Source organism: Delphinus delphis, chromosome 13, assembly GCF_949987515.2.
Source record: "Delphinus delphis chromosome 13, mDelDel1.2, whole genome shotgun sequence".
In the NCBI taxonomy this organism is placed as follows: Eukaryota; Metazoa; Chordata; class Mammalia; order Artiodactyla; family Delphinidae; genus Delphinus; species Delphinus delphis.
Window position 1 is genome coordinate 11,004,955 of NC_082695.1, and position 12,671 is coordinate 11,017,625.

The window sequence follows — 12,671 nt, forward strand, 5'->3', positions numbered from 1 at the left end:
AAAGAGATAACAAATGCTAACAGAACAGAATAGTGAAGAACAGATAAAAAGAAATATTTGAAGCACACTTGTGATTTAGTTGAATGTTAAGGACAAGGAGAAGGGGAGAGTGAAAGTTATTGTGAGGTACATGTGAGACATTTAGGGGAGAAGCCAAACAGATAGTTGAAAGAATGGGACTGGGATTTAGCCTGGAGGCCAGAACTGTCTAGTGACAAAGTGTTACTTGAAACCATTCAAGTGAACAGAAATTAGGATAGCAGCTTGCATCACACAGAGGGCTTTGGGAAATACCTGGAGGAGCACACTGATTTAGAGCTCCGAGAGGAGAGGAGCTATAGGAGGAATAATGTGGAAAAACAGGGGAAGACAGTTTCATGGAATCCAAGAGGCATTTATAAAGAAAGAAGGAAGGTGGTTAAATGGGACAAAACTGTGAACATCTTTTAGGTGTAATAGATGAACTTTAGGAATATGGTTTTCAGCTTCAATACCATGTGCAGTATTCTAGCAGGGGGGAAAAATGATAAAATCAAGAAAGTTTAATTCCTAGGTGTCTTAGAGAGTTTATTTTAAAACATTTATAGAGCCATGCAACTGCAGATGGAGAGAGTACCCATTTTAAGAAAAATTATGTAAAAATGAATAAGTATTTAGAGAGAAGAAAAATACTAGGCATGTGTGTCCATAGCATTAGAAAAATATTTTCTAGGAGTGAGCACCTCCTGCATTTCGAGCTATTCAGGACATGAGGATGTTAGTAAATGCCTTATTTAAAACTACTTTCTCAGAAATTTCGCAACTAGTGTTCATATAATAAGGAGTGTTTTACTTCCTTGAAGCTATAGTCAGACTAGATTAGCAGGACATACATGCAGACATTGTAGTTATTGATTGGTTGATGGTTAGGTAAAATGTGATGCTGAATTCAGGCAAGTTTTAGCTACCAGTTAATCTAAAGCATTCCACAGCCATAGAATCAGAGGGAATAACAAAATAATGAAAAAGATTAGTTTGTAAGTATAGACGTGAGAAGAGATTGGGATATCCTCTACAGGAAAAATGTGAAAATGGAGGTCAGTGCCTTTTTTTTTTATGTATAGTTTTTTCCTCCTGTAAGGATTTCATCTCCAAAGCTAGTCAAGCATCCAAAGATTATTTCAATATACATGTTTTAAATTGTTAGATTCTTTGACCCAGTGGTTCTACTTCTAGAAATCCATTCCAAAAAAGCCCTAAATGTTAAGTGCATAGATAATAAGCACAAAGGTCTTCAAAACAATAATTTTTAGTAGTTCAACAAACAGAGGGTTGAATAACAGCCTTGGTTTCAAATTGTGGAGAAACTGTTGTGAATGAGTTGTGGCTCTTCCATACGATACACATTGAGCAGCCCTTAAATTATCTTTGTGAATAATGTTTGATAACATGGCAAAATATGTATAATCTAGAGTTAGATAAACAGGCTGACTGTGGAATTATATGTACAATGTGATTTCAGCTGTATAACAAAATAAATATGTGCTTGAAGAAGTAAATATGTTCATGGAGAAAATTATCCCAATTGCTAATGAAGTTTGTCCTAGGTAGGATTAAGGAGTTTTTTTCATAATGGTGTATATTTTTTATATTTTCTACACTGAGCATGTACTTCTTTGATAGATAATAATTATCACTACCCCCAAATCTGAAAGATTGGTTATAGAGAGACCAGGAAAGGGAAGATAGATGAGTCAATATAAATCATCATGCCTATTGGAAAAGCAATTCAAAATATAAGCCGTACTGACAGAGAATCAGTAGCATCACCACATGCTGTCAGATTAGTCCTGTCTACTCGTAGCCTCTATTGAGTTTCCTTGGACTCAGACAGACCGGTGGAAGCCTCAGTATAGATTCTGAAAATCTAACGACACATTTGTTTACCTGATATTGTTTGTGAGACAGTAGCTTGTGTCTTTGTTGTGAAAATCCTACCTTTTACATTTGTCATCCACAAACTGATGAAGATAACATTTTAACTTTGTAATGTTACATTTGTAAATATTTAAAACTATCATGTTATCGATTATTGCTTCTTGAATTTTGCCCCTATAATTACATATTTTATTCTTCTTTTTTCATAGGTACACCATAAATACAAAAGACTGAAGTTATAAAAGAGAAAAAAAAAGATTGCTGCTAAAATGAGTCTGAGCAATACAGTATATTTTGTGCCATACACGAAAAGGTATTGTCCATAAATCCATGACTTAGCTTTCTCCCGTAAAATGGGAACAAATTGTGTTTTCTGGATTTTCTATGAGGAATTTTTATTATATTTGTGAGAAAAATTAAAAGGAATTAATAAAATTAAGATAACATATTCTTTTATAAAAATTTTTTAGTTTCAAATTATTTCCTTATAGATTTTCTTCATTTTCAGTTATAGCTTAAAATACGGAGAATTACCTGGCTAAAGTTATTTTATCCCTATTGTCAAATTATTTTCTGGAAATATATATTACCATTTTCTGTTGTAGTGATTTATACTTAGACTTTGAAATAAAATTTTTTCATATCACTTTTCCTCTAATTACAGAAGTAATAGGCTTTGTAGAACATTTAGAAAATAGAAATAAACAAAAAGAAGGAAATAAAAGATAACCTGAAATCCCAACACCTACTTCAGATAAAACACAAGTCTGCAAAGAAATCCAAATTAGTAGGTGAAAGAAACCTTGTTTCCCATCTTCACTGTTGCATCCCTCCTATGCTCTACCTTACACCCTGCCTCTTTTACTAAAATAAATCAAAACAAAACAAGTAGAAACTGCCACGTAGAAACTCCCTGTAGAAGGATGATACTTGGTCAGAGAATGTTCCCATTCTATTCTTCCAGGAGTGTATAAAGATGACTGTTTCCTTATGCCCTCACCAAAAAAATGTATCTTTTCTCTATTACTTTATCAATTTGGTGGGTGAAATGAGGTGTCTTGTTATTTTACTTTTTATTTCTCTGATTATTAGTGAAATTATATATGTTCCATATCATTAATAGACACTTTTTTTCTTTTTTTAATTTCCTATTTGTGTCCTTTGAGTGTGTGTGTTGGTGTATGTATATGTATATGTTCACCTATCTGATATTAAGAATAACTTCACTGGCACATATTTTGCAAGAACCATCCCCAACTTACTTGCCTTTCAGTTTTGTTTATTGCAACTTTTTAAAGCAATAATTATTAATTGACATACAGTAATCTGAACATATTAAGTAACATAACATTTTAACGTGTGTGTGTGTGTATCCGTCACATGATGAAGTTAGTAAACGTATCCGTCACTCCCAAAAGCTTCTTCATATCCTTTTTCAATACCTCCCTAACCTCTTCTCACCCCAGCCCTTTCCCTAGGCAACCACTGATGTGCCATCACTCTAGGTTAGTTTGCATTTTCCAGAACTTTATATAAATGAAATCATAAAGTATTGATGTGTTCTATATTTTTGTTCTGGCTTATTTCACTCAGCATAATTATTTTGAGATTCATCCATGTTGTAGCATGTATCAGTAGTTCATGTTATTTCTGAGTTGCATTCCATTGTCTGCAAGTACTACAGACTGTTTATCCATTCATCTGTTGATGGATGTTTGGATTATTTCCAGTTTTGACTATTAAAAATAAAGCTGCCATTAACTTTCGTGTACAGTGCTTTGTATGGACATTTGCTTTCATTTTTCTTGGGTGAATACCTAGGAGTGGAATGGCTATGTCATATGGTAGATGTATGTTTCACTTTTTAGGAAACTGACAAATAGTTTTCCAAAGTGTTTGTACCATTTTTACATCCAGCCAGCAGTGTCTGAGAGATCCAGTTACTTCAAATCCTTGCCAACACCTGGTATGGTCTGTCTTTTTAATGTCAGCCATTCTAATAAGTTTGTAGTAGTATCTCACTGGGATTTTAATTTGTATCTCCCTAATGAATAGTGATGTTAAGCATCTTTTTTTTTGGCTTAGTTGCCATCCATTTATCTTTCTTGGTGAAGTGTGTGTTCTAATGTTTTTCTCATTTTTAAAATTTGGTTGTTCGTTTTCTTTTAATTGAGTTTTGAGGATTCTTTATATTTTATGAATGCAAATCCATTGTGAGATATATGTTTTGCAGAGATCTTCTACTGTGGCTTATCTTTTCATTTTCTTAACAGGGTCTTTCAAAAAGAGTATGTTTTTATTCTAATTTAACCTTTTTTTCCTTTGTGGAGTGTGCTTTTGTTTTTATATCTAAGAAATTCTTGCCTAACCCAAGGTCACAAAGATTTTCTCTTGTGTTTTCTTCACAATTTTTTTAGTTGTATGTTTTACATTTAGTTCTATAATCCACTTGGAGTTAATTTTTGTATATGGTGTCACTATGAATCAAAGATAGACATATGCAATTGTTATGGCACCATTAGTGGAAGATACTCTCCATCTTCTATGGACGAAATTCAGTTGTCCATAAATGTGTGGGTCCATCTTCTATGGACGAAATTCAGTTGTCCATAAATGTGTGGGTCTGTTTCTGTACTTCCTGTTTTGTTGCATTGATTTATTTGTGTGTATGTATATACACACAAATATATATATACACATACACACACATACACACCAGTATCACAGTGTCTTGATAACTGTAATCTTAATGATAAATCTTGCAATCAGGTTATGTTAGCCCTCCAATTTTGTCTTCCTTTTTCAAAGTCGTTTTAGTTGTTTTAGGTCCATTGCATTTTCATATGAATTTGAGAATCAGCTTCTCAATTTCTCTTTCTAAAAAATACTCAATATTGAGTCTTCTGACCTATAACCACAGTATAACTTTTCATTATGTCTTTACTTCCTTTCATTATTATTTTGTAGTTTTCAGTGTACAAGTCTTACAGATCCTTTGTCAGATTTATCCCTAAGTATTTCATTTTTTGATGCTATTATAAGTGATATTTAAAACTTTAGATATCCATTTGTTCACATATAGAAATATAATTGAGCTTTATATATTGATCTTGTATTCTGCACCTTTGATAAACTCACGTATTAGTTCCATTGAATTTTCTACACAGGTGATTATGTTGTTTGTCAGTAAAAGTCCAACTTCTTTCTTTCCAGTCTTGCTACTTTTTACTTCTTTTTTCTTCCCTTGTTGCACTTATAGAACATCCAGCACAATGCTGAATAGAAGTGTTGAGAGCAGACATCCTTGCCTTGTTCCTGATCATAGGAGGAAAGCAGTTGGTCTTTCACCATTATATTTGACATTGGCTGTAAATGTTTCGTAGATTTCCTTTATTAGGTTGGGGATGTTACCTGATATTCCTAGTTGGCTCAAGAGTTTTTATCAGGAATGAATTTTGGATTTTGTCATATGCTTTTTCTGCATCTTTAGAGATGATCATTTGACTTTTTATCAGTTTGTTGATATGGTGAATTACATTGATTCTTTTTTTTTTAACTGATTTTTGAGTGTTAAACCAACCTTGCATTCCTGTAATAAATTCCACCTAGTCATGGTGTATTATCTATTTTATATATTACTGAACTATATTTGCTATAATTTTGTTGTGAATATTTGTATCTATAGTCTTCAAGAATTTTACTCTGTTGCTTTCTTTCTTGTAATGTTTTTGTCTGGCTTTGGTGTCAGGGTAATACAAGCCTCATAGAATTAATCCTAGAAAGTATGTCTCCTTTTCCATTTTCTGAAAGAGATGTGTAAAATTAATATTGTATCTTTCTTAGATGTTTGGTTGAATTCACCAATTAAGCCATTTGATTCTGGAGTTTTCTTTGTGGGAAGATTTTAAATTACAAATTCAATTAATTTAATAGATGCAGAGGTATTGAGGTTATCTGTTTCTTCTGGTGTAAACTTTGTTGATTTGTGTCTTTCAGAGAATTTATCCACTTCATCTAAGTTGTTGAATAATAATTGCACAATGTTGTACAATTTGCATAATATAATACTCCCTGATTATCCTTCTGATATCTATAGAATCTGTAGTGACGTTATCCCTCTCATTTGTGATACTGGTAATTATGTCTTCTGATTTTTTTTTCCTGATCAGTCTGGCAAGGTTTATAAATTTGATTACTTTTATCAAAGAACCAGCTTTGCTTTCATTGATTTTTGTTTTTGTTTTTCTATTTCATTGATTTCTGCTTTAATCTTTATTATTTCCTTTCTCTCCTTACTTTGGGTTTAATTTGCTCTTTTTTTCCTGGTTTTTAAAAAAACAGTGGAAGCTGAGGTCATTGATTTGAGACCTTCTTTTCCAAAACAGGAGTTTATTGCTATAGATTTCCACATGAGTACTGCTTTAGTGGTATCCCACGAATTTTGACGCCTTCTGCTTTCATTTTAATTAAGATAAAAGTATTTTCTAGTTTCTCTTTTGGTTTATTTTTTGACCCATGGATTACTTTTTTATTGTGTTATTTAGTTTCCAGTATTTGGGGATTTTTTTCATATTATCTGTCTGCTGTTGATTTTCTAATTTAACTCCATTGTGTTCAGAAAATATACCTACTATAACTTAAGTCCTTTTAATTTATTGAGTCTTGTTTTATGGCCCAGAATATGGTCTATCTTGGTAAATGTTCTGTGTGCACTTGAAAAGAATATGTATTATGATGTTTCTGGGTTGAAACATCGATATTAATAATCATATTTCAATGTCAGTAATCAAATTGGTTGATAGTGTTGTTCAAGTCTTCTATATCCTTACTGATTTTCTGTCTATTTGTTCTATCAGTTATTGAGGAAAGGATATTGAAATCTCCAACTACAATTGTGGATTTGTCTATTTCTCCTTGCAGGTAAATCAGTTTTTAATCATGTATTTTGAAACTTTTTTTATTAGGTGTATAAACATTTAGGATTGTTATATTATCTTGATAAATGATCCAATCTTTTTATCATTATGAAATAATCTTTGTAATATCTTTGCATTGAAATCCACGTTATCTGATATTAATATAGCTAGCCCAGCTTTCTTTTGATTAGTATTGTGTCTTTTTCCATGCTTTTAGCCTACTTGTGTTTTTTTATTTAAAGTGTGTATATAGACACATGTGTACACATGCATGCATATATGTATTTATATTTGGATACACATTTATGTATTAATCCACTGTCCATACTCAAGTGATAGTATACCTTTTTGTGTATAGTATGATAACTTTTTACAGCACTGTGCTTCAATTTCTATCCTTCCCAATTTCGTATTCTCATACGTTTTACTTCTACATGTTATAAACTCACACTATATTGTTATTTTTGTTTAAACAGTGAATTATACTTTAAAGAAGTTTAAATAATGGGGGGAAATTGTACATATTTAACCAAATAGTTAACCATTTTCAGTGCTTTTTCAATGTTTTGTAAAGCTCTATTTCCATCTGGTATGATTTTTGCTTATGTCTAAAGGATTTCCTTTAGCATTTCCTATAGTGCTGGTGGTCAGGTCATGAATTCTTTCAGCTTTTTATGTCTAAAACCCTCTATTCTGCCTTCATTTTTCAAAGATCTTTTTACAGGACACAGAATTTTATTTTGAACTTAGCACTTTAAAAATGTTGCTCAATTGTCTTCTCACTGGTGTTATCTCCAGTGAAGAATCTGCTGTCATTGTTGTCCTTACATAATGTCTATACATAATGTGTTTTCTGTCTCTGGCTGCTTTCATGATTTTTGCTTTAGCACGTTTTGAGCAATTTATTATGATATGTTTGGTGTAATTTTCCCCATTTTTCTTATTCTCATTCTTGTTCTTGAGCCCCATTGACCTTCTTGGATCTGTGGTTTACAATTTTCATCAGAATTGTAAGTTTTTTTCACTATTATTTCTCCAAATATTTTCTCTGCCTCAACATCTCTCTCTTCTCTTCAGGGACTCCAATTAGATATATACTAGTCCATTTGAAATTGTTCCACAACTCACTGATGCTCTTTTTTTTGGTTGTTTATTATTTTGTTATTTTTTTTCTCTGTATGTTTCATTTTGGATAGTTTCTACTGTCATATCTTCAAGTTCATAAACCTTTTTTTCAGAAATCTCATCTGCTATTCATCCCATGCAGTGTATTTTTCATCTCGGACATTGTAGCTTTCACCTCTAGAGGTTCAGTTTGTGTCTCTTTATCTCTTGACTATCTCTATGTGTTTGATATTTCCTAACTTTTAAAATATATGGAATACAGTTGTAATAAATATTTTAATGCTCTTGTCTGCTAATCTAGCAACTATCATCTATATCAGTCCTGAATTGGTTTCAATTGATTTTTTTCATCATTATGTGTCATATTTTCCTGTTTCTTGGGATGCTTGGTGATTTTTTTTTTTTTTAGACATTGTGAATTTTACCTTTTTGGATATTAGATTTTTTTTTTAATTCCTTTGAATATTTGTGAGCTTTGTTCTGGGACACAGTTAAGCTACGTGGAATAATTTAATCCATAAAGATCCTGCTTTTAAATTTTGTTAGGCATCCAGAGCAGCACTTAGTCTATGGTAATTTCCTGCTACTAAGATTAGACTCTTGTAAGTACTCTAAACAATTCCCCATGAATTATGAGATTTCCTATTCAGGCTAATGGTAACAGGCACTATTTACAGCTCTTCATGAGCCCTAGGTCCTGTTTTCTTTAATTCTTTCATATAGGGTTTTCTTCCACCCTGCCTGGTCTGGCGTAGTTTTCTCACTTGGGATGCATAGATCAGTAGTCAGCTGAAGACTTGATGGGAACTCTCTGCTGATCTCCATATCTTCTTTCTGTGCTGTTCTCTTCTATTTAGTACTGTGCCCTGAGAACTCTAGCCATTTTGGTCACCCTGGACCCTCATCTCTGGAGTGCCCCAGGCTCTAATTGGGTTTCCCCACCCCCTACTTTCTGTGCCATGGCCTGGAAACTCTCCCAGGACATTAAATTGGGACAGTTTTAGCTCTCCTTGTTTGCTGTTCCTCTGTCTGGGATCACTATCCTTCTCTGCCTGATACCCATTGTGTTAAAATACCATAATTTCATGTTTTTCCAGTGTTTTATTTGTTTCTGGTGGATAATAAATCCAGTCCTGTTACTCCATCTTGGCTGGAAGCAGAAATCCATTCATTATATTTTTTAAGATAAATATGTTGTGTATTATCAAGCTTACTGATTTTAGTTTATGGTTTTTGCCTCTGATATCTTGCTCAATAACTAAATACTCATCTGCAAATTATTTTAGAAGTTTTTATGATCTCATTTTTTATTATTTTAATATAATTTTATTTTAAATATCATTTTAATATTTATTTCTTTCGAAAAATCACTTTAGTCTATAGTATGACTTAGTAGTCTGTGTGTGTCCCCAAATGGTTATCCATAGTACTTAGCTTTAATCACATTGAGGCCAAAATATTCAAGTTTAAAATACATCTTGGTGATTGAAAATATTTTAGTTCTCATAAATTTGGTTCATAGATCTTTTTGTTTTTCCTAACGGAAATTTTGTAATTTGCTTTTTTTTTTTTTTTGGCATGGTCTCAAAAGGCATGTCTTTGATTTAATCCGTTGTTTCTCTTTTCTATTCTCTAAGCAGTGAAGGCAATAGTACTTTTCAACTTTATCTACTTTGTTGCCTAACAAGTAACTAAATTTAAGTTATTTTTTCAATAGTATTGATATACTGACTTTATGCTTGATTATTGGCATTCATGGCTTGGCAGGATGACTACTCATGATTACAGATGCAGTGTTGTGGGGGAATCCTTTTTCCTGTTTAAAACCTTCAATGGCTACCCATTACCCTCAAGATACACTCCAAATTTCTTAGTATGGTATAAAAGAATTATTGTGATTTTCCTTGGCTTATAAAGGAATTTAGTCTTGCCTGACACACAGTAGTGCTTAATAAATGTTAGCTGTTACTATTTCAGTATTAATCAGACCAAACTGCTTTTGAAACAGATTTATTGAGATATAATTTTCTTGTTTTTTTTAAATTACATTTTATTCTACATGTGTCTCCAAGGAAATCAAAAAGAAATACAATTAATTTGTGATATTGGGGGGGGAAAATCTTTGGTTTTACTTGTTCAACAGAAATATCTGAATCAGTTATACTTTTGTCAACTTTCCCTTCACATCCTAGCATTCTGTTTTGCCATCCACTGTGTATTTCTCACACATATCTATCTCAAAGTTATCTTGAGAGGGAGAGTGAAAACAAAAATCCAAATTCTAAAAGATAGCTCTTAATCAATGTTAAGTCTATCCACAGTTAGGTATATTAAACAGAATTATGTCTATTGCATCCTTATAAGCTTCTGAAAATAAGCATATTTATGCTAAGAAATGTCATTGTAATATACAAATAAATAAATTTTTCCAAAATTTAGATTACTGTAAACTAAAATTAAGCTAATGACTAAATGACTATTTATTAGCTCCTTAGAAATCAGTGTTCATTGTTCTTTGCATTTGTCTAAGTAAACTGTCAGTAAACTGTGTAGAAACTTTTAAATACCACTAATGATGCTATAGGTACAACAGATCACACCTAAAGGAATATACTTCAAAAGCAGAATTATGTTTTCATAAAAAAGATAGTAGCTGAATCGTAATATATTTTAACACCAATGTTTTTCTCACCAAACTGTCCTCTCCAAATCTACATAGTACCAACCAAAAAAAAAAAAAAAAGAAAAAGAAAAATTAGTTAGGAAGCTACATACTCCAAAGCACATTGCATGTCTTACCTCTATTGTCAGTCAGGTATCTGGGATAAAATATTCTGTACATAGACAAAGCTTTCACCGTGAAAGTAAAGGAAGATCCAGCATGCTGGCTAAGTGACATTTTCCAGTTGCCTGTTGCAGTTGTCATTAACTAGAGAAAGTGTGTATGTAACTATGGGTCAGGAAGAATATATACTGCATCTTGCAGTCTTGTAGACTGTTTGATTAATCCATTAATGGGTGGATCAAGTCAGAATAATCACCTTTATGTTTCTTTAGTCCCCTTTTGGAAATTTCTTCTTTTGAGGCTTTTTCCCCCTGTGTAACTGATAATTTACCTGTTCTTTTTCTTTTCTTCTCCTCAGAAATCTGTTGTTGATATTTTAATTTTCTTATCTTTAATTCCCGTTTGTTTTCAATTAGCTAGGACAAAAGTCATGGTTATCACCCCTCTCCGTTTTATTTTTTTTTAACTTTTCATTTTATATTGGAGTATAGTTGATTAACGATGCTGTGATAGTTTCAGATGTACAGCAAAGTGATTCAGTTATACATATACTTGTTTCTATTCTTTTTCAAATTCTTTTCCCTTTTAGGTTGTTACATAATATTGAGCAGAGTTCCCTGTGCTATACAGTAGGTCCTTGCTGGTTATCCGTTTTAAGTATAGCAGTGTGTACATGTCAATCCCAAACTCCCTAACTGTCCCTTCCCCCAACCATTCCCCCCTGGTAACCATAAGTTCATTCTCTAAGTCTCTCGTGAGTCTGTTTGTGTTTTTTAAGTTAGTTTATTTGTATCATTTATTTTTAGATTCCACTTGCTCTTTCTCTGACTTACGACAATCTCTAGGTCCATCCATGTTGCTGCAAATGGCATTATTTCATTCTTTTTAATGGCTGAGTAATATTCCATTGTATATATGTGCCACATCTTCTTTATGCATTCCTCTGTCAATGGACATTTAAGTTGCTTCCATGCCTTGGCTGTTGTAAACAGTGCTACAGTGAACATTGGGGTGCATGTATCCTTTTGGACCATGTTTTTCTCTGGATATATGCCCAGGAGTGGGATTACAGGATCATATGGTAGCTCTATTTTTAGTTTTTTAAGGAACCTCCATACTGTTCTCTGTAGTGGCTGTACCAATTTACATTCCCACCAATGGTGCAGGAGGGTTCCCTTCTCTCCACACCTTCTCCAGCATTTATTGTTTGTGGATTTTTTGATGATGGCCATTTTGACTGGCTTGAGGTGATATCTCATTGTAGTTTTGATTTGTGTTTCAGATATAATTTTCATACCATACAATTCACCCATTTAAAGAGTACAACTAAAGAGTTTTTAGTATATGAACAATTGTACAACCATCACCACAATGAATTCTAGGACATTTCACCACACTAAAACGAAAGCCCATACCCTTCAGCTATCACCCCCAACTCTCCTTCAGCCACTAGTCTCTATAAATTTACTTATGCTGGATGTATTATATAAATGGAATCATACAGCATGTAGTCTTTTGTGACTGGCTTCCTTCACTTAGCTTAATGTTTCGCCTGTGTTGTGGTGTGTATCAGTAGTTCATTCCTTTTTAACCCTGAATAATATTCCATGGTATGGATATACCGTATTTTGTTTATTCATTCACCAAATGGACACTTGGGTTGTTGCTGAATAATGCAGCTACCAATATCCAAGTTTTTGTGTGGACGTGTGCTTTTATTTCTCTTGGGTATATACCGACGAGTGGGAATTTCTGGGTCAACTTGTAACTCTGTGTTTAAGTTTTTGATGAACTCCCAATCTGTTTCCCAAAATGGCTGTACCATTTTACATTTCCACCAGCAGCGTTGGAGGGTCTGAATTTCCCCACATCCTTACCAATACTTATTATTTGACTTTTTGATAATAGCCATCCTAGTGGGTATGAAA

At 32.8% G+C, this 12,671-nt stretch overlaps 1 protein-coding gene across 2 annotated transcripts in view; it reads left to right on the forward strand.

Moving 5' to 3' along the window:
• TAOK3 (TAO kinase 3) overlaps positions 1-12,671 on the forward strand; it is a 187,106-nt gene that overhangs the window by 89,976 nt on the left and 84,459 nt on the right. Inside the window, exons 2-3 of one of the 2 annotated variants that reach the window (XM_060028083.1) lie at positions 2,127-2,230; positions 6,774-6,837. The gene's annotated coding sequence lies outside the window, so the exon portion shown is untranslated. The remainder of the gene's footprint in view (positions 1-2,126; positions 2,231-6,773; positions 6,838-12,671) is intronic. The other variant, XM_060028084.1, reaches the window with a different exon arrangement.